Here is a 23,983-nt window from a genome sequence, read left to right on the forward strand (position 1 = left end):
GAAATGTTTTTTAACTATTGTATGACAATTCTAATCTGGACTGTTAAAGTTTGCTATCAAGCGTGCTTTTATTTCATTCACAAACTAAACCTTTTATAGATAGCTCAAGAAAAACAACATCATCTGGTTGTAAAATGTGAGGAACCAGCATAGTTTACCAACATAACAATCTAATGACAAGCTAGTACATGTGAAAATTATGTATTGCTATGTCGTTAATTGTACGGTAAGTGTAATAATTATATTAGCTGTATTGCACATTGTCAGGGATCCTTTACGGTATTTTAGCATCTTAATAAAATCATTCCGGGAGATTCAAAACAAAAAGAAGTTAAAACCACTAATTTAACAACACAACAAATACCATGAAAATGTTCAAAGCACCAAATGGCTAATTACTGACATTTTATCCCCTGAACACATTTCTATGTTAATCAGTGAGAAGAGAACTTTTCCATTTAGATGCAAATATAAACACCCATTAATCATCAAACTGTTTCAATGCAAATGATTCTGCAACACTCAAATACATAAGAGAGAACAAATGAGAGAGAGGTTTCATGGCAGCAGCTGGGGAACACTTTATTCTTGGTATTTGATCAGGCAAAGTTCTATGTAGAAGAAAGTTCTACATTAAAAGTTTTATGATCAATAATATTTTCACCTCAGTGCTGAAGGTCTGACCCAGCCTTTAGTCATATAACTCTATTCTTATCCAGGGTTAAACCAATGTACAGGAATACATTAGTCACTGCTAATGACAGAGACTTGAGGAGCTCCTTGCAGTTAAATGTGTTTTCCAGTGGAAAACTTTTTTTTTTTTAAATCAACAGGTGCCAGAAAGTTAAAAAGATTTGTAAAATTACTTCAATTAAAAATTCTTAATCCTTCCAGTACTTATTAGTGGCTGTAAACTATAAGGGAAATACTTTTCTTTTGGGATTTCTTTTCTGTCACAACCACAGTACTTTCTGCTGACACCTCTGTCCATTTTAGGAACTTAGCACTTAGCCTAAAAGGTCCTCATCCTGGGCACTAATTAGCGTGGTGCCAAGGACACTAAAATGTATCACATGAAACCTGCATGCACGGAACCTAAAGTATGTTTTTTACTCCTCCTCCTATCCCCTATAGAGTTCAGAACTGATGACAAATTTCTATAATAATTACTGTAAGGCAATGGAGAAAGCAAGCTGAAGTCTGAATTTTAGATTGCATTATTATACTACACAAATTTCACTAAGAGCTTTAGTAAGCCCTTCTCTGGAACCTTTTTGATTCAATTCCCGGATCAATCTACAAAAGACATATAAAACATGACAAAAGATTATCTAACAATCAAAGTGATCCAGGATTGTAAGACAAAACATTTGTTTTAAATAAGCACTGTCAGATCCCAAAACATTTTCAATGTTGTTACTAGTGTTGCTCGCGAATATTCGCAATTCGAATATTATTCGCGAATATCGCATATTCGCGAATTCGCGAATTTCGCAAATATAGCGCTATATATTCGTAATTACGAATATTCGGTTTTTTTTTGTTGTTTTTTTTTTCACAGTACACATCACAGTGATCATCCCTCTCTGCTTCCAGCTTGTGTGGTGTAAAGAAGGCTCTAATACTACTGTGCGAGCCTGGCGTGCGAATTTTCGCATATGCGAACATTTGCATATGCGAATTTTCGCATATGCGATTTTTCGCTTATACTAATTTTTGTATGTGCTAATTTTCGCATATGTAAATTTTCGCATACGCGAATGTTTCGCATTTGCGAAAATGAAACGAGAATATTACGAATATGCGAATATTCGCGAATATATGACGAATATTCGGCCATATATTCGCGAATATTCGCGAATTCGAATATGGCCTATGCCGCTCAACACTAGTTGTTACTGATGAACATGAAATACCTTTTGAAATATGGTAGTTTTAACATTTTTGAATATTTAATAAATAAAACGGATCCTGAAAATCCCACCATTAGTGGTCCCCATACCTACTGGGACACTAATCAGTCCTGCAGCAGCATCCGGCTTGTCTAGTCATGGACAAAGAGATGACTCATTGACAAGGCTGCATGAGCCCCACTAAATGCAAATCTATGGAAGAGGACATGGCGTGATGTCACGAGGGGGCATGGGCGTGAAGTCAGAGCGGTATCGCTAGTCATCAGGCACAGGGCAAAGTTTGCTCCATGCATAGGATGACTGCGGTGCCGCAGCAGGGATTGCGGGGATCCCAGCGGTGGGACACCCGCGATCAGACATCTTATCCACCATCCTTTGGAAAGGGGATTAGATGTCTAGGGGTGGAGTACTACTTTAAGACATAAGAGATGAGATAACGTAAGAGAAATGTTAAAATATGTTATTTATGGATTTCATTGAAAGGGTACCCTGTTCAGGTTCTCTCTGTTATTATTCATTACATACCACCCATTTACTAGAATGGAGCTCATGTGATGCAGTATTGAGCTTGCAGAGGATTGTCACTAACTCCAACATTCTATCTTTTTCGCTAGAAATCTTATCTTGTGTCTTAGTCCAAGAATTTGACTATGTTTGAAGAAACAAATATTCATCCCATCATATATTTATTTTATAGTGGGAAAGGGTATTCTAGATGGTTTACAAGGCTTGGTTAAGCTGGTACCATTTCACCAGACCCCCTTTGTATGAATATGAATAACTTAATTTAGTTTAACTAAAAACCAAAAGAAAAACAATAATCCATGCTTGACAACCCCGCTGATTCTAATTATATTATACGGCAATAGATTTAAACTGGCATTCATTCTACTTGGCAATAGGAACAGCGTATTAATTATACAATAACGTGTATCGTTACACAATAGAAGGAATAGCCAAACAGCTTGCATTTAAATTCTTGGAACGAAAGTAGCAAAATCACTTACAGAAACGTGATTACGTCAATACCAGATTGAAAAAAAGGAGCAACTGGACCTTATCAATAGAATTTGAAATCCAACACAATTATAAAAGAATTCCTGACTGCCATATACAATTTGTCCCCTGCCACCAACACTATGAACATGTAAAGCTTCCACTGCAAGTTCTCAGAATAACTTTATTAAAGAGGTTGTCCCACCAACAACACATCCTCTAGCTAAAGGAGTTTAGGGCTCAGCAATATTTGGAAGTCCAATAGAGAATGAAAGTAGTAGTGGTCAAGCAAGCAGACTGAACCTCTATCAGGGGACTAGGGTCTCCATTTCATTATTATGGGAGACCAATTTCCAAATTACAAATCCTATGCCCTACATAACGTGTTAGGACATCAATGTTTTTCTCACTGATGTAGGTTGCCACCAAAACATGTATCATTACAATCCCCTTCCCATCTTCTGTATAGGGTTTACAGGATTTTTCAAGGACTTAAACTGCTTATAGATCTTTTAACAAGTTAAGGACAAAGGGCGTATAGTTATTCCCTTGCATCCTGGTAGTTAAGGACGCAGGTCGTACCTGTACACCCCTGGTCCTGTTACCTCTGTTTGAAGCACGCTTATGAGCTGAGCACGCTTCATACGCAGTGGGTCCTGATTGGTATAAGCAGCCAGGACCCAGGGTTTATGCCAGACATCACCGATCGGGCCGATTCCCTGCATTAACCCTTTAGATGCTGCGATCAAAGTTGATTGTGGCGTCTGCAGTATAAAAAAAAAAAAGATTCCAGCAGCTCAGCAGAGATGATCAGTACAATCGAGGTGAAATCGCAATTTCCAAATCAGCTGAAAGGACAGCGGGAGGGCCCTTACCTGCCTCCTTGCCGTCAGATCAGTGCTCTGATGTTTCCATCCAGCCATGGCAGGCTGGAACAGCAGAGTACCGATAACACTGATCAATGCCGAGCCAAAGCTCAGCAGAGTGTATGCAATCGAAATATTTCACATTTTACTCTTTTTTTTTAGTCCCCATAGGGGGTATGGGGACTAAAAAAAAAAAAGAGTAAAAAGTGTAACAAAAAAAAAAAGTTAATAAAAGTTTGAATCACCCCCCCCCCCATTTCCCTTTTATCTGGCAATACTACTTGAGGATTAAAATGATCAATATTGTCTTAGTGTACTTATTAAACATATATGATGGTTTAAGGATAAATGGGAGTAACCATATCCTTGCTTATATAAGGCGTATAATGCTTTGACTGTAGTCCAGCAACACACACTGAGGCAACAAAGAGATTTTTAATAACAAAAACACACATAGTCCCCCTATCATGTTTTATTCCACAGAGCTTCATCAGAGATAATGGTCGTTAACTATGATCTAATATTTGTAATAGCACCATTATTTTTGACGATCTGATTGACAACCATATCAAGATGGTCCTTAAAGCAGTTATCCAGGGAAACACCGAGCTAATTTCTTCCAAAACCAGTACCACCTCAAGTTGTGTGTGGTATTGCAGATCAGTTCCATTTAGGTGAATGGAGCTAAGTTGTCATATCACACAACACTTGAGGACAAGCAAGGTGCTGTCTTTGTAAGAAATAAGGTCTGTGTTTATATCCCTGGATAACCCCTTTAAAGTAAAAAATAAAAATAAAAAAGACTAAAAATGTAAATTAAGCGGTATATTAACAAGTCTAATGTTAGCATTTATTGTTTATTTGGCATGTCTAACACACCTTTTTATGTTCATTTGTGAAAAAGATGAATAGGGTATACTGAAATGTAGAAAATGCATTGATCTGAATGGAGATATTCCTGCAGCGTAGATTTATGTGCATGGATTTCTGCAAGCTACGCTCAGATGAATGGAAGAGTCACATACATTTTTTGCAATAAATCAACCACATGTGAATTCAGCCTTAGCCTCTTATTAACTTATGATAAGACTGTTACTATTCTTTATTCTTATTGACAGACATTTATCAACCAATTTACCCGAGTTTTTTTGCATAAGATTGTCCCAAAAAATTTGCAATTGCGCCACCGTCTTTTTTTGTGCAACAATCTGCCACGAGAGTGAGAAAAGCATTTTTTTTTTCCAAATCGGCATACATAAGTATTTTTACAATTTTTACTTGCCATAGTCAGAAATCTATCAACCGCGACATTCGCAAAAAAGTCGCTTAGGCTTTCAAAACCTACTAAATATACTCTAGCCGAACCTTGGCTTAACTAACAGAAACTGACTATTGTTTTTGCTTAGGTGAGAAAAAACTCCCGCTTTTGCTTACCTGCGAAAAATTTATTGACGCAGTGCAACAATATAGTAAATTTGTTGCACGTAAGCAGAATGGAAGTGAAAAAACAAACAAACTAAAAAGTAGCATACCTAAGCAAACTTTCATAAATGCCCCTCATTATGTTTAAGAAACATAATACTTAGAACAAGACATAACCATTTAGATAAAGAACATGTAGGTCACATTTAGGGGGAAGTCTTATTTAATGGATGAAATGGAATAAGATATTGTGGATACATTCTAGGTATTTAACATATAAGGGTCCATTCCCACCTGGCGTATAGGCAGCGTATTTCCCGCTAAGCAAAATTTATGGTAGCAGCGGGAAATACGATGCGTATTCCTTGCTCACTATACACCCAGGGCTTTCCGGCGGCAGCCCTATGTGTGTAGTGAGTTTTGGAGGCGGGGCTGTGTGCCGGCGTGACTGTGATGCGTGGCTCCACCTCCAAAACTCACTGCACACATAGGGCTGCCGCCAGAAAGCCCTGTCTGTATAGTGAGAAAGGAATACGCAGCGTATTTCCCCCTGCTGCCGTAAATTTTGCGCATCGTGAAATACGCTGCGTATACGCCAAGTGGGAACGCACCCTAATACCTTATATATAGTGTTCCCAATATGGCTTCCAGAGAATTGTGCATGTGCTTTACTATTAATACTATTATGTGCATGTGCTTTACTATTAATATACAGCAAGAGATTATGAATAGATTCATCTAGAAAAGAAAAGCTCATATCCTTGTACACGCACCTTGAAAGGACATTTGTAAACAATTTTCTCTAATAAAAACAGGTCTGTAGATATAGTTAATGTAAACACAGCAAGGTATTGTACAGCTGAGTCCAGTATCCAGCTTATGGAAAATAAACAGCGTAGCGGCAGATGAGTGATTGGTCAAGGACTAGAGACAGCTTATGAAAAAATAGACAAAGGGAAAGATGTACACTAACACAAACATGCCTGTCTCAGATTTAAGTGCATTTATATTACTAGTATTTATGTCCATTAATAAACCCCATTTTGTTGTGTCTTTTTTGTCACTTTTTTAATATGCTTTATTATGGTTCACGATTAGTTGTCTTTTGTAGAATAGAGTTCCAAATCTTTTTTATAGACATGGATTTTTCAGAGTTCTGTCTTCCCACAGCCACCATTAGGGGAGCTAACGTCACTATTTTATTATTAGGGTTAATGTATAAATGGCAAACAGAAGACACTAAAAAACACCCTCTATTGCCTGGGTTCTCAACCTGGGGTGCGCGTACCCCTAGGGGTTGCTTGGGGGTACGCGAAAGCGCTGACAAATACCGGCCATGCATTGGCCAGTATTTGCCAGCGCATTGCCGCAGCAGCTCACTGTGCAGTAGCGCGGCCTACTGTATGGGACGGAGGAGGGACTGTATGGGACGGTGGGGGGACCGTATGGTTCGGAGGGGGGATCATATGGGACGGAGGGGGGATGTATGTGACGGAGCACAAGGCATTAAGATGGAGGGGGGGAGGGATAGTGGCGGAGGGGGAATTAAAATGTAATGCCTTGTGCTTTATTACTCCCCATCCCCCCCCCCCTGCCATTATCCCTCTCCCCTTCCATATTAATCCCCTTGCACCATTCCGCCTCCCTCTGATCCCCTTTTGCCATATTGGATAATAATGGCACAAGGGGATTAAGATGGAGGGGGGGGATGGCAAAAGGGGATAAAAGGGAGGTAAGAATAATGACACAAGGGAATTAATATGGAGGGGGGGTTGATTATCCCCCCTTCATCTTAATCCCCTTGTGCTATTCTTCCTCCCTCCATCTTAATCACCTTGTGCTATTATTCCCCCTCCATCGTAATCCCCTTGTGCTATTATTCCCCCCTCCCTCTGATCCCCTTTTGCCATTTTCCCCCCTCCAACTTAATTCCCTTGTGCTATTATTATCCGATATGACAAAAGGGGGAATAATGGCACAAGGGGATTAAGATGGAGGGGGGAATAATGGCAAAAGGGGATCAGAGGGAGGGGGAAAATATCAACCTCCCCCCCCCCCTCCATATTAATCCCCTTGTGTCATTATTCCCCCCTCCTCCATATTAATCCCCTTGTGTGATTTTTCCTCCCTCCCTCTGATCCCCTTTTGCCATTTCCCCCCCTCCTCCATCTTAACCCCCTTGTGCCATTATTATCAGGTATGGCAAAAGGGTTATCAGAGGAAGGGGGGATGGTGCAAGGGGATTACCATAAAATGGAAGGGGGAATAATGACACAAGGGGATTAAGATGGAGGTGGGAAAATGGCACAAGAGGATCAGAGGGAGGGAGGAATATGGCACAAGAGATTAAAATGGAGGGGGGGGGGGTGATTATCCCCCCCTCCATCTTAATCCCCTTGTGCTATTATTCCCCCTCCATTTTAATCCCCTTGCGCCATTATTCCCCCTCCAATTTAATCCCCTTTTCCCATAATGGATAATAATGGCACAAGGGGATTAAGATGGAGGGGGAATAATGGCAAAAGGGGATCAGAGGGAGGGGAGAATAGTGGGACAGGGGGATTAAGACGGAGGGAGAATAATGGCACAAGGGGATTAAGATGGAGGGGGAATGCATTAGTATAAAGGTAAGAACACGTCTTTTGTCCGTGGGTACCCCTCGCACACAAGTTCCGCGTGAGGGGGTACCCATGGACATACTTTCAGACCTTGGGGGTACGGTCGCCGAAAAGGTTGAGAACCACTGCTCTATTGGACCTTAAAACAACTTCATGTTAAAGGGGTAGTTCAGTGGTGAAAAACGTATCCCCTATCCTAAGGATAGGGGATAAGTTTCAGATCGTGGGGGGTCTGACCGCTGGGGACCCCCGCGATCACCTGTATGCGGCCACCGGCTTTCTGGCCAGATAGCGCGTGCTGACCACCGCACGAATCGGCGGCTGAGACGCCCCCTCAATACAACTCTATGGCAGAGCCGGAGATTGCCGAAGGCAGCACTCCGGCTCTGCCATAGAGTCGTATTGAGGGGGCGTCTCAGCCGCCGCTTCATGCGGTGGTCAACACTCCCCCTTTCCTCATACAGAAGATCGCGGAGGGGCCAGCGGTCGGACCCCCCCACGATCTGAAACTTATCCCCTATCCTTAGGATAGAGGATACGCTTTTCACCACTGCATAACTCCAAAGGGGTACTCCAGTGGAAAACATTTTTTTTTTTAATCGTCTAGTGCCAGAAAGTTAAACAGATTTGTAAATTACTTCAATTTAAAAATCTTAATCCTTCCAGTACTTATCAGCTGCTGTATACTACAGAGAAAGTTCTTTTCTTTTTGAATTTCTTTTCTGTCTGTCCACTGTGCTCTCTGCTGTCACCTCTGTCCATTTTAGGAACTGTCAAGAGCAGAAACAAATGCCCATAGCAAACCTCTCCTGCTCTAGACTGTTCCTGATGTGGACAGAGGGGTCAGCAGAGAGCACTGTGGTCAGACAGAAGAGAAATTCAAAAAGAAAAGAACTTCCTCTGTAGCATAGAGCAGCTGATAAGTACTCAAAGGATTAAGATTTTTAAATAGAAGTCATTTACAAATCTGTTTAACTTTTGTTTTAAATTGTTTTAAATTTTAAAGCTATCACGCCCCCTCCCGTAGGCTTGCATTGAGGGGCGGAGCGTGACATCACACGGGGGCGGAGGCGTGACGTCACACGCCGCCGGCCCGGTGGTCGCCCGTAATCAGACCCGGAACAAACACGCTCCGGGGACTGATTACAAACGGGGTGCCGCGTGCATGATCACGGGGGTCCCCAGCGGCGGAACTCCCGCGATCAGGCATCTTATCCCCTATCCCTTGGATAGGGGATAAGATGTGTAAGCACTGGAGAACCCCTTTAATGATTCATTTATATCCTAGGAAAAGCTGAGATGCAGGCCACTGTTAAGTCCATATGCTCTAATGGCATATATTTAACATATAGGTCTACATGAAACAATTGCCACTATCCCCTATAGGTGATGGAAAAACATGTTTGTATTTATTTATTTATTTATTTAAATGATGCCTTTGGATGATGCCATACAGCAGTATACAGTGGTATCTGTCTCACATAAGCAACCATTTTTAAAAATGTATGCATTTAAAAGATGAAAGAAATAATATTTCTAAATCCATTGTATATGAAAAGTTATGCACCTTGTAATTTACTTTAGCTATCGGAGACATAATCTTTTTCTCAGGCCCTATAAGCTTACCATAGTAAGATCTGTAATTCAGCTGGCTTCTTTTTCATGTCATCTGCCCTCTGCTTCTGGTCCAGAGAAAAACCTGTCCAGAGAAAAAGTTGCAGAGTTGCCCATAGCAACTAATCAGATTGCTTCTTCATTTTTGAAAAGGCCTCTGAAAAATTGAAGAAGCAATCTGATTGGTTGCTATGGGCAACTCGGCAACTTTTCCTCTGCACAGATTTTTATAAATCTCCCTCATTGTGTATAGCTGACCACCAGGACTAATTTGCCTATAGATGACCACCAGGACTATGATCTGAAATGGCATTTACTAAAGTGCATAACACCCTCCAGTGTAGTAGCATCATAATAGTTCAACATTTTAAGATTTCAAATAAAATATTAAGTGTTACCGATTTACACAAATTGATCCATAGGCACTTTGTGTGCCAACATATGATATCTTCATATGGCACCCTTTACATAAAAGCATTGCTTTTATGTTCTTATATCCACAAACATATCTCCATAGTCTGGAATCCAGTGAAATAATAATAATAATTTACCATTTTTTATGATAGATTCTGTATTAATCAAAGATGGAAAGAATACTATACACTGTGATGGTGCCGAATAATTCCTGTCTAGGGTCACACCATATTGACAAAGAACGGGTTAGTGTCCCAGAATACTGTGAATGTTGATTTTGTGAACATATTTTACATGATTTTTACACATTTTTTAAGAAGATTTGTTGGCTCTCCTAATTATTTTGCTAAATACTTATATTTTTCATGAAACAACAATTCTCTATATTAACAATGTTCTATGTTAAATTGACTGTTATTATTTCCATTGGCGATACATTTGTGTCTCCATATGTTCGGAAACTGCCAAATCATCCGTTCCAATGTTAGACTTTGTATAGACCGTAATGACAAGGGAAAGGTAATGTCTAGTTGTCAATTGAATCATCAATTTCAAGAAGGAATAATATAGAAGAAGCCAAGGCAGAGTTTTCAGAAAAGGTGTTCTGTTATCTGGAATACAGACACATCGGGACAATTGACAGGTCCTCATTAACAATAAGTGTTGTTATTATGTATGCATGCTAAGAACCTGTTATGCATTTTGCTACAAAAAATCCTTTATAAATAGAAGTGATTTCATTTACTGACATGCCAAGTCAGCACTGTTGTGAAGAAATAGAAGGAGCTGATGATGTGATTCGGTACAATTCATTGCATGGCTGTGTGATTATCAAGATTCACAGAGAACTGACCTTCCTGTACATTGCCGCTGTTTTTAGGTCTTAACAAGCTGCGTTGGTGTAAATTTAATGCCGATTTTACATATAAGAAAACTAGACATTACAGTGGATATACCTCAATTATAAGTCATGCCTTATTCATAGAATGGGGATAACTAGCTAATCAGTGGGGGCCTGACCTTTGGGACCCCGACCAATCACAAAATCTGAGCATGACAATGTTCAGAAGCCCCACAGAGAATTAATGGACGCCTGGTCGTGCATACGCAGTACGCTCTGTTAACTCCAGTGTACATTTCACCTTGCTAGGGATAAGTTTTGATGGTGGAATAACCTAAGACTTGGGCCATATTACCTTAAATCATACAAAGTAACTAAAAATGGCAAAATCAAGCATGTACCACTTCTTCTGATATATAACAATACCTTACATGACCTGTCTATATCTAACTAGAACTGACAAGTAGCAATATTAAACTTGCATATAACTAGTAAAATAAGTTCCCTAGTGCATAATGCAATTATAAAAGAGTCTTCATTTTGATTATTATGTGACTGTAAAACTAAAATGCTGCAGTTTTATAGCCTTTTACGGGAGCCATACTGAAGGATGAAGTAGAAGAGATGTAAGTATATTTCCATGAATTGGTCTATTTCTTTCCCATTCTTAGTTTTTAGGTAATTGAAGAATCCAGTGCAAAAACTTGCATTGGTAATTCGGCTTTGAAAATGGCATTCATAGATCATAAGAAACCAATGTGCTGACACAAGGATGATAGCAACCAATATTTCATTTCTTTAGCTTTCCGTACTTAACAAAGAATACAGTGCTGCAGGGCTCAATAAGCTCTTCCTTCCTCTTGTATTTTAATGAACAAACAGCTGCACAATAATGTTATTCAATGAGGCATTACTAATAAAGTACTGTGCAAACAAAGAAAATCATACAGAATGGCGTGCTTCTATCACCGATGTCACTCAGAATAGGAACACTCCATTCTCTAGTGTACAACAATGTGACATGTCTTCAATCTGCTTGTCAGCCACTACACCAGCCAGTTTACCATTCTAATCATAACATGTCACAAAAACATGTTTCATGCTCTTACATGAGAAAGTAAGGGCCAGTTGAAGTGTGAACAGTGGCTTTTATATAGCGCATAATGTTAATAGCATTGTTTCAGTTGCCTCATGCAACCATTCTTAAGCAATGGCCGGCGCTTTCCTTCGTCGTCATCACGTCGTTGCGCACGCCGTCCTGTCATCCAATAGGAGCGGCGTGCGTAGCGACATGATGGCGGCGACGGAGAGCGAGGATACCCGGCAGCAGAGATTTTCCGGAGCAACGGGGACACCCCAGGGACGTGGCGACAGCGATGGAGGGCGACATCCAGGGCAGCGGTGACGGATCCGGAGTGGCGGGGACACGTGAGTATTATCTCCTATACCAGTGGTCTTCAACCTGCGGACCTCCAGATGTTGCAAAACTACAACTCCTGGCATGCCTGGACAGCCAACGGCTGTCCGGGCTTGCTGGGAGTTATAGTTTCGCAACATCTGGAGGTCTGCAGGTTGAAGGTTCAGAATCTTTTTTTTCTAGATTTTCACCCTTTAAAATTGGGTGCGTCTTATATGCTAGAGCGTCTTATATGGTGAAAAATACGGTATTTTCAGCTTAAGAATGGTCGCATGAGGCAATCAAAATGACACTGTTAACATTATGTGCTATATTAAAGCCACGGTTTACACATCAACTGGTTGTGCTGCTACACCTTTTTGACAATATCTTCATGAAAAGCTTGTGACCTATGCTTTATGTGGCCTACACTTGTCACTGCATGCAACTTGGCTCTTCTTACTATGACCATAAATAGCTTTACCATAGCACCAAAATTTGTAATTTTATATCAGTTGTGTTTTTTTTCCCTTTAACTATACACAACAAAGTGACATGTTGCACTCAAAACAAAGTTTGCTCCTTGCACTTACATGAACAATCTAGTTCTTCTATGATTTAAAGGGGTAGTCCAGCTTAGAAAAATATTCCCTATCCAAAGGATAGGGTATATGTGTCAACCCACGGGGGGGGGGGGGGTAGGGGGGATGGAGTGCGACTGCTTGGATCTCCTTCCTGACAATCCTCTTGCACAGAGCAGTGTAGACCACTGCACAAAGTGGTGGTCAACCCACGCTCTCAATGCCTCTCTATGGGAGAGCCAGAGATACACGAGCACAGCCCATTGGCTCTCCCACATAGACAAATGGAGGACACTGCCAACCCCCACTTCCTGCAGGGGTAGAGCTGGGTCGCCGGGCAGATCATCACAGAGAAGGTCCCAGTAGTCGGACCCCACGCGATCTGACATTTATTCCCATCCTTTGGAAAGGGATACATTTTTCAAAGCTGGATAACCCCTTTAATATAATTTTTCTTTGGCACCAGTACTTGCTCGCTATAACCAATTATGGATTTTTTTTAGCATTTTATATCAGTTGTTATTTTTACTAATATACTAGTCAGAACCACAGAGCTCGGTTACAAGAAGCACTGAATACAAAGTTGGCTCCCTGGCACAGAAGGGATTAAAAGGAGCAAAGGAAATAGCTTATAATTGAAAACAGGATCATTATTGTAATAGCTACTGCAATTAAATATAGGGAATAAGCAATCTGGATTCACTAAGCAACAGTTTTTTTTCTATCATATATGCACAATCTAATTAATCTAAACTTTTAATTGTATAATAGATGTAGTAACTAGTAACAAGGGTGTGATATGTAAAGCATTAGCAATCAAGTTACTTTAACAGCTTTAGTAAACTACAGTCATGGCCGTAAATGTTGGCACCCCTGAAATTTTCTAGAAGATGAAATATTTCTCACAGAAAAGGATTGCAGTAACACATGTTTTGCTATACACATGTTTATTCCCTTTGTGTTTATTGGAACTAAACCAAAAAAGGGAGGAAAAAATGCAAATTGGACATAATGTCCCACCAAACTCCAAAAAAGGGCTGGACAAAATTATTGGCACCCTTTCAAAATGTTTTGAAAAATAAAATTGTTTCAAGCATGTGATGCTCCTTTAAACTCCCCTGGGGCAAGTAACAGGTGTGGGCAATATAAAAATCACACCTGAAGGCAAATAAAAAGGAGAGAAGTTCACTTAGTCTTTGCATTGTGTGTCTGTGTGTGCCACACTTAGCATGGACAACAGAAAGAGGAGAAGAGAACTGTCTGAGGACTTGAGAACCAATTGTGGAAAAATATCAACAATCTCAAGGTTACAAGTCCATCTTCAGAGATCTAGATTTGCCTTTGTCTACAGTGCGCAAGATTATGAAGAAGTTTGCAACCCATTGTACTGTAGCTAATCTCCCTGGGCATGGACGGAAGAGAAAAATTGATGAAAGGTGTCAAAGCAGTATAGTCCGGATGGTGGATAAGCAGCCCCAAACAAGTTACAAAGAAATTCAAGCTGTCTTGCAGGCTCAGGGAGCATCAGTGTCAGCGCAAACTATCCGTCAACATTTAAATTAAATTAAAGCCTATGGCAGGAGACCAAGGAGGACCCCACTGCTGACACAGAGACATTAAAAAGCAAGACTAAATTTTGCCAAAATGAACGTGAGTAAGCCAAAATCCTTCTGGGAAAATGTCTTGTGGACAGATGAGACCAAGATAGAGCTTTTTGGTAAAGCACATCCTTCTACTGTTTACTGAAAACAGAATGCGGCCTACAAAGAAAAGAACACAGTACCTACAGTGAAATATGGTGAAGGTTTAATTATGTTTTGGGGTTGTTTTGCTGCCTCTGGCACTGGGTGCCTTGAATGTTTGCAAGGCATCATGAAATCTGAGGATTACCAACAGATTTTAGGTCACACTGTACAGTCCAGTGTCAGAAAGCTGGGTTTGCGTCCAAGATCTTGGGCCTTCCAGCAGGACAATGACCCCAAACGTACATCAAAAAGCCCCCAGAAATGGATGGCAACAAAGCGCTGGAGAGTTCTGAAGTGGCCAGCAATGAGTCCAGATCTAAATCTCATTGAACACCTGTGGAGAGATCTTAAAATTGCTGTTGGGAAAAGGCGCCCTTCCAATAAGAGAGACCTGGAGCAGTTTTCAAAGGACGAGTGGTCCAACATTCCATCTGAGAGGTGCAAGAAGCTTATTGATGGTTATAGGAAGCGACTGATTTCAGTTATTTTTTCCAAAGGGTGTGCAACCAAATATTAAGTTAAGGGTGCTGATAATTTTGTCCAGCCCATATTTGGAGTTTGGCATCACATTATGTCCAATTAGCTTTTTTCCTCCCTTTTTTGGTTTAGTTCCAATACACACAAAGGGAATAAACATTTGAATAGCAAAACGTGTTACTGCAATCCTTTTCTGTGAGAAATACTTTTTCTTGAAAGATTTCAGGGGTGCCAACATTTATGGCCATGACTGTATATCTACTCACAGTATGTATATGCATAAAACCATTACTGTTTTACAGCAATGTAAGGAAGACAGAAAGACAGACAGTCTATCACACTAGAGAATGCTCATGTTCTTTTCTATAATTAATATTGTAAGTGGAAAAGCACATTACACATACATCATAGATTAAAACAGTGCCAAGACAAGGAGTTGTTTCTACAAACTTTACATAAATCAATGTTACAAGCAAATATATGAAACTTTGTAATATATCTTAGAAGAAAAATGCTTCTTTCATTCATGTTTAAATGCTAAACTTTCATTAACTCTATAAAAAAAAAATCTCCATTCTAGCTTTTCTTTGCAAGAGGGATCGATTACGAGCTGCCTATACAAGTCTATGGAGAGGGGAGGGGCAAGGAGAGAGATGAGGGACTAGAGGACTAGAAGCAGAGACTGCACAGAGGCTACACAAGAGCTGTATCAGATCTCACCTCAAGCTGCTCATTACTGTTCTATAAAATCCTTCATGCTGTTTCTTCTTGAAGTGTACTACAAAAAAACATGTGCATCTGCAGTGTATGGGAGATATCATAGAGGTTATGCTCCAACTAATTCAGTGACAACAGATACGTAGAGCTGGAGCCTTCAAAGCGGAAATCAAGTGAAGATGACAAATACAAGTATGTAATGGCCAGAGATAGTGCTGCTCCTTATGTACACACACAGGGCAGCTTATTTTGAAAAATCTACTTAATTGGGTACTTCGGTGAAAATTATTATTTTTTTATTTTAATCAACTGGTGCCAGAAAGTTAAACAGATTTGTAAATTACTTCTATTAAAAAATCTTAATCCTTCCTGTACTTATTAGCTGCTGAATACTACAGCAGAAATTCTTTTCTTTTTGAAACACAGAGCTGTCTGCTGACATCATGAGCACAGTGCTCTCTGCTGACATCTCTGTCCATTTTAGGAACTGCCCAGAACAGCATATGTTTGCTATGGGGATTTCCTTTTACTCTGGACAGTTCCTAAAACTGGCACCAGTTGATTTAAAATAAAAAGTTTTTCACCGGAGTACCCCTTTAAATGACACTTTAAGGGTAGGGTCACACGGATGGATCTGCAGTGTATTTTATGATGTGGATCCTCCAATGATGGATCCTACAGTATGCCTCCAGCTGTGCCTGTTCATAGCGGCAATCCGCCACTATGAGCAGACAAACTGCGATGAGCGAATTGCCGCGCGCATGTGCAGTATACTCGCACACATCACAGCTGCACTCGGCCTAGCTCAGGGAGCAAGGGGAGAAACCACAATGGCCCTCATTTACTATTCTAAACCTGACCTCTTTTGTCGGGTTTTTTTGTCGCATCTTTGTCTGCGCCATGTCGCAGACATCGTGCGCCAGTCTGCGACACTATGCGACATTTTTTCCCGACGGACCCGATGTGGATTCTCCCAAACCCGAAAAAGGGGCGTAACCCGACATTTCTGAGCTTTCCCACGTATTTATTAAGGTTTCCAACCCGAATTTGTTGAATTGTTGTGGATTTTTTCCCGACAGCTCAGAGGAGTTGGAAACCAAAACCTACAAAACCCACGTGTGACAAACAGGATGCGACATAATAATAAATACCAGGGGAAAAAAGCAGTCGGGTAAGAAAGCAAGATAGACTTACAACCCGATTTTCTTAGTAAATGAGGGCCAATGTGTGCGAGTATACTGCACATGCGCGTGACGACTTGCACATCGCAGTGTATCTGCTCGTAGTGGCAGATTGCACTGTAGGGTCCATCGCCAGTGGATCCTCAGCGTAAAATACGCTGCGGATCCATCCGTGTCACCCTACCCTAAAGGAGTTTCTAACAATGTTTTAAATGAACACAAAAAAAGTAAATGGTGAACAACACAGGAAAAATTCAATTCTAGACAGGCACATTGTCATTCTCCAAGGATACTGAGGGAGATTCAACAAGACCTGTGCTGAGGAAAAGTAGATCAGTTGCCCATAGCAACCATCAGATCGCTTCTTTTATTTTTAAGAGGCCTTTTCAGAAATGAAAGAAGCAATCTTATTGGTTGCTATGGGCAACTGGACAACTTTTCCTCTGCACAGGTTTTGATGCATCTCCCCCATTGTGTTGGGAGTTCACCTGCATATGTTTCCAAACAAATCTGTGGAAAGTCCCTTTTTAAATCACTGTACAAAAGACTCCAATTCATGCTCAACCATCTAAGAAACTCTGTCTACAAATGGTATAGCACATGGCATCTTCCCTTTAAATGTAGTCAGAAACCCCATGACTTGTCACGCCACCAAGTGGACATGTACGCATTTGGGGAAATTTGTCAGAACTTTTACAGAGACAAAATTGAACAGTTGCCCATAGAAACCAGATTGCTTCTTTAATAAAAAAAAAAAGCAACTACCATAACACTGTGCTCAATGGATACGTAGCCTCATGAAGTAGTGTAGAACATGGTTCTCTTATGAATAAACTACAATACCATAACTTTTATCATCCTTAGAAATGTTATATTTTTAGTATTTGTCCTAATCCATTGTAATCCCCCCCATTGTTAAACAATGCTTTTTTTGCTATAACCTTTAAACTGAATTGTTGCTATCGGTATAAACAGCTCGCAGGCTGAACTGCTCCAATATTCCTGCATTGACCAATTTACTTTACTGAATGTGCTTCACTTTATGCAGATGGCGGATGTATTGACTGGCATAAAACACCCGACATAAACAGCACCTGCTTGGCATAAGCATGAGCATCCCATAAAAATAAACTCGCCAAAATAGCAAACAGATACAAGGTAATCGCAAGGTAACAAAGTGCATATTAAGATGAGCATACATGTTCTATTTTATTCTTAGCAAGGTAGTGTAAAAGGTAAAGAAACACTGCATTATATTCTAGTACATATGTCTCCAAACTGTGTAGCTGTTGCGAAACTACAACACCCAGTATGTCTGGACAGCCAACGACTGTCCAGGCATGCTGAGAGTTGTAGTTTGGCAACAGCTGGAGCTCTATAGCTTGAAGACCACTGTTCTAATACATTTCCTAGATTGGTGTTTTCCCCATAATTACAGAATAAAAATAGCATATACTGTATCTTAAAACCATGTATTGCCTAGTACTCCCCCCTTCTAGTTTATCTATAAACCAAGCCTTTAGCTGTGTGCTATAATTCAGTGAAGCCCCAGCTTGTGATCTGATTATTATGACAATTGCATATACTGGAGTTTCTATTAGGAAGTCATTATTTCCTATACTGACAACCCACAATAGCTGTACTCATTATAACTTCAATTATAACAAGGTCCTTTACACATATAATTATAACTAAATACAGGGATCATTAGATCACATGACATGTAAACATATCAATATAATAGGTTAAATTAATTTTTCGACTTGGTAGCAAATGGATCCGACTTAAATTATGTCAAGCACTTGGGCAGATTAAGAAATTAATATTTTGATATCTTGAACTGCTGCTATCCAGACAATTTGATAATTTATTATTGCTATTTATTAGTGCTATAAGCGCTGCGGAATCTGTAGGCGCTATATGAATAAATAAATAAATAATTTAAAGTGTTGTTCTGGCCAATACATGTATATGTGTTTGGCCCAGTACAGTTCAAATAGTGCTTTTGCATGAAGTATAGTTTTTGTTGTTGGTATTTTTTTTTACTATCTATTAGGATCCCTCAGGGGGGTCTAGCAAGTAGAGTGGGCACAACATCCCATTCCCCCTCGTTACTTATCTGGCCAGTTACACATTTGAATAACATCTAGCCCTTTATTCACCCACACTCCTTTTTTCTTGTTGTGTGTTTTTTTTTATTATAATTTATTGTGTTTCTTACTAGGGACCTATCGCTATGTCTGGACCCATTTTAATGCATACCAATAAAGTTTTTTTTTTATTTTTTAACATTACTAGTAGTACTAGTGGTACTTCTGTACATAAGGGTAGTTAAAGAGTACCTGCCACCAAACTAAACTTTTAATATATTGTTCCTTATGTAATTATAATGGATCACACACACTGGGTTTTTGGGGAATTGTTCCTGCGCTGCTAAATCTCCCAGCAAGATGTAGTGAAGGTCAGAAATAGAATCTTTATTAAACATGCAAAGTGTTTCAGGACCGGGATGGCCCTTTCATCAGGCTGATGAAAGAGACATTCCAGTCCTGAAACGCATTGCATGTTTAGTAAAGATTCTATTTCTGACCTTCACTTCCTCTTGCTGGGAGATTTAGCAGCGCAGGAACAATTCCCCAAAAATCCAGTGTGTGTGATCCATTTTCCTTGACACGTCAGCCCAGCGTGGGATTCCTGCAGCAGCCAGCCAGCACCTCAATAGTGCGATCTCCATTCTACCCGCTTGAGTGTTGTGCCTCTGTTTGCACAACCATACAAGGTGAGCATATTACTCACCCATCTTAATACTTTTCTTTTGCTTGATGATCCTACACATGGAAGCGCTCCTGTTCTTTTATGTTTTTTATGTAATTATAAGACACTTTGCTATTTGCTTGCTGTTAAAATTCTCAACCTTTATATGTTTTTAATGTGATTGAAAAAAATGGCTCTGTTCTGTTCCCTGCACAAGTCAAACAGTTATTTTGGTCTCCTTCTGGCCTGGCAGGAGACCAAACTCTGGAAATGCATGCAGAGCATGGTGAGACACAGCTCTCGCAGACTTCAGTGATATCCCGCCCGCCGCTGCGGGAACGCCCACTTTCTCCTGCTGGGAGCTTACACAATGTGAGTAAGGGGAAGCGTAGGATACAAACCTTTTAAAGCTCAGAATTTTTTTTTAGGGGCAGGAGGGGTGTTAGAAGTAGTTAGGGAATATAATCTGAGTTATTTTAGGAAATATGGTTTGATGACAGCTACTCTTTAATAGTCGGTGAGTTGTATTGGGATCCCACCATGAACAAAAAGCACCAAATTAATGGGAATGAAACTAACCTAAAGAAGGTTTCTGCTAAAAATTAGGTTAGTTCGATGTAATAGGACAGGACACCCTCTGTTAGACCACTGGTCAAGGCCTGAATGGGCAGCACAAGACATGAAGGATTTGGCTTGTCTGAATGGCCAAAGAGAAATATACTCAAGCAGACTCATACTATGCTATCCTATACATTGTATATGGTTAATGGCAGCAACTGAAAAGTAAGCCACACAGTAGGGGTTGGGAAAAGGGCATACATTCCCAAAAAAATGAATCCTTCCTGAAATAACCAACTAAATTAGGAATAAATCTATATTCGTATACTTAACACAAAGTCATCTTCTATATAGTCCTTCGAAAACAATCTTAAAAAAGGAGAAATTAAAGGTCAGTTAAACAACCTTGAATTTACATGTTGCTGGAAATGAATTTACCCATTGTTAAAGAATTTATATGTATATGGAATCTTGTTACGTATTCATTCTGAAGGTCACAAATCATGTTTTCAGTAGGAAAGAAATGCATTCGGCATCAACTAAACAGCCACTTGTGAGTCAACATAGTTGATAATAGGAGCTGAACAACAATTACCAATTTGTCAATAGCGATTTGTTGCTATGAAAAGATCTTCCAGACAAGAAACATTACTGCCTTCTGTCACTTTAAGACGATTACGCTCAAACCACAGTCATAAGGCAAATATGTTATAAAAACCAATGTCTTTTACAATTCTGGTTACTACACTGATACACATCTGTGTCCCCTATAACAGACAATAAATATGTGTAATCCTACTGTCTGTACCTATATGTGCAGGGATCTAAGGACACTTATAGCATAATTATGCAAAAGGGATCACATTTACATGATTTAGAAGAACGTAAATTACAGTTAAAAATCTATTGCACCAATGATTTCAGTGCAAAGTTGTGATCCTGTATTCTACAGTTGACAGTACAGAATGATACGAGTGATACAAATCCAGATAGCAGCTGTTATTCAGTGGTGCCACAATGGTAATGTGATAATAGTTCAGATAATAGGAATCCACTTAGTCAGATTTAACTCCATACATTATGACATATTGCATACATTCTTCAATCAGTAAACGAACAATATTTAGAAGACTCCTAATGCATTATATATATATATATATATATATATATATATATATATATATATATATATATACAAAGCCAAGGGATCTGTAAACTTGCAGGGTCTGAGTTTATGAAGCCATGAATAGATGTTCCAGGATGTCTTAATTAATTTCTGTCCCCTGAACCCCCATCTGCTCCAGTGTCACATTCTGCAGGAGGTCAGCTCTGTTCCAGCTTTAATTGTGAAATCATGCCCAAATAATTGACTGCACACTACCAACCAGAGCCAACACCTCCAGTCAACAATCCAGATGAAGCACACTAATCTACAGCACTAAATAAATTGCAATGCGTCACTTAACCCACAGGACACTTAACCCTAATACTTAGGTGCTTTAACCCTTTAACAACCTAAATCTTTAGTCACAGTCACACAGATATTTGACATTATTTTAGGCAAAGAAGAAAAGACCCCAAATTACCTGCTTCCAGTTCTGTAGCTGTCGACTCCTTGTAGGTCCAGGGTGCTGAAACAAGTCCTATCTCAATAGAATTCTCCAGTACCCCAACATACTGTAACATCCATCAAGCAAGACTGTTTAACCCCCTCTGATAAGAGTTTATATATGACAGCAGTGTTTCTTGCAGACCCCCAACCTCTTATACACGTGTAGTTCTAGCAAGCATCCAGGCACAAGTCTTACTGCAGCAATGATAACCTTCTTGGATATCTCCTGAGCTCTCTTCAGCCTTTTAGATGTTGTTTCTGCTTCTTTACTCCAGAGGAAACTGTTAGGAACAGCTCCCACCTGCAGCAGTGTAATCCCAGCTCTGTGACTTGGGTAGTAGGGCTGGGAGAAGTCTCTGGAGCTAGGTGTGGGGAGTCCTGGCACAACTATGTCTGCCTCACAGCCTTAAGAGCTAAGAAAAATCATTAGAGATATTGGATCTATCTATTCTGCCTTCCTTCCCTGCAACAATTTCATAAAGTCTCTTAACTACTGTAACCCCCATGAACAATTGTGGGTGGAACAGCATGTCTAGGAGCTAGTTCAATACTGCAGACCCATTCAACACATACAGAGGAGGAGGAGATTGAATCCAGTACAGAAATGACATCTGACTTAATCACTGGGCAGCCTAATATAGATTTATTCAGCTCTAACAAATTAACCCTGTGAATTCTTCCAGCACAACAAATAGGGGTGATGGCTAAATAGTGGCATAACACTGCTGTGAACTGTTACAAGTAGTGGGGGTGGGTACTGCTACATATATATGGTGCATAAATAGTCTATGTTTGATATTACATTATGTTGCAATTTGAGCTAAGACAAATGTTCATCTGCAATTTATTAAATTAGCATGAATTGCAGAAAGCATTGGGGCTACAGTGGAAAATTGAACAAGCTAGAGAGGATAAAATATGTACTACAGTATGTCTCCCTCCAGTGGCCAATGATGGAATTTCCTTTTCTGTTAGACACTGTACAGTGTGGAACTAACTGACGGGACCCAGGGCTCAAGTCCTGCAGGAATGTATGGGAACGGAGTTCCTGCACTTTTTCCACAGCAGAAATACTCTTTCCATTAGCAAGAGTCCCAAAGGACCAGCCCTGAAATGGAAATATTGAATGAGTTCCAGTATTTGTTAACAGGACTTGACCTCTGATAGGACCATGTTATTTAGTACAATGTTGCCCAACAGGATGTCCCAAGCTGGTGCAAAACTACAACTAACACCAAGCATGCTGGGTGTCATAGTTTTGCAATAGCTGGAGGCCCCTGGTTTGGAAACGCTGATCTGGTTGGGATACTGCCACTCTTTGATATAGAACAAGGAAGCAAGAAAAGGAAACTGCCTTAAAATCAAGTATACCTTGTTAATTAAATAAATATTACTAACAATAATAATTATTAAAATATGGAAAAATGTCACTTGTCTCATTAATACATATATGTACAGGACACAAGGGAATATCCCCTAGAAGAAAAAATAAAATGGAATAAAAATGTATGTACATTAAGATCATATAATTCGATCCACATTTGAGTAGAGTATTATAAAAAAAAAAACAGTTTACAGCTTCTGAACTTTACACCAAATATTATATGGAAGGAAAAAAGGTATTCAACACCAATGTGAACATGCATCTATACAGTAACTGGTTGCACTATCCGTACCACCAATCATCATGACCAAGTATGTCCTATAACTTGATACTACAGTATGAATTAAACAAAGGGTTAAAGCAGTGACTACAAAGTTTTTTTATAGAGCATTCAATTTTAAGACACAATTCTAATAAAAAGTTAAGCATAAAACTGCTTTGAAAGTTAGGGCTTGTAAAAGTTGTATTTCTTCATAAATGTTACCAAAAAAAAGACATCAAAGTAGATAAAGAGAACCAAATAAAAAAAAATGAGTTGAAATTAGTAGACTTGGTCATATATTTATTGAGGAAAATGATTCATTATCGCATGTCTGTGATAAAGAAAATATGTGAACCTTTAGTATTAGGCTGCCATGGAGACCAAAAGTGCATCCCACAGCCACATTGCAGGGTGCTGATCGGAGAGCTAACAAGCTATCATGGGATTTTAGAGGTTAATGACCAATACCAGCGTGAACGTTGATGTTGGTCATTGACTGTGAGTGTCGGCTGCTGATAGCAGCAGTCACTTACCATATATATGAAGCGAGCTCAGCTCCTGAACTCGCTCCATAAACTTACTGTTCAATAGGCTGCACATGTATGGTGCTGTGCACCAATGCACATGTCGGC

At 39.8% G+C, this 23,983-nt stretch overlaps 1 protein-coding gene across 3 annotated transcripts in view; it reads right to left on the minus strand.

Annotated features, from left to right (window-relative positions):
• TAFA2 (TAFA chemokine like family member 2) overlaps window positions 1–22,303 on the minus strand; it is a 250,654-nt gene extending 228,351 nt beyond the window's left edge. Inside the window, exon 1 of one of the 3 annotated variants that reach the window (XM_056574034.1) lies at window positions 21,680–22,284. The gene's annotated coding sequence lies outside the window, so the exon portion shown is untranslated. Of the gene's footprint in view, window positions 1–21,679 lie in introns of all 3 variants that reach the window. The other 2 variants (XM_056574030.1, XM_056574029.1) reach the window with 2 other exon arrangements.
• Window positions 22,304–23,983: the final 1,680 nt, after the last annotated feature.

The sequence above is a fragment of the Hyla sarda genome, chromosome 4 (assembly GCF_029499605.1).
Source record: "Hyla sarda isolate aHylSar1 chromosome 4, aHylSar1.hap1, whole genome shotgun sequence".
Taxonomy (NCBI): Eukaryota; Metazoa; Chordata; class Amphibia; order Anura; family Hylidae; genus Hyla; species Hyla sarda.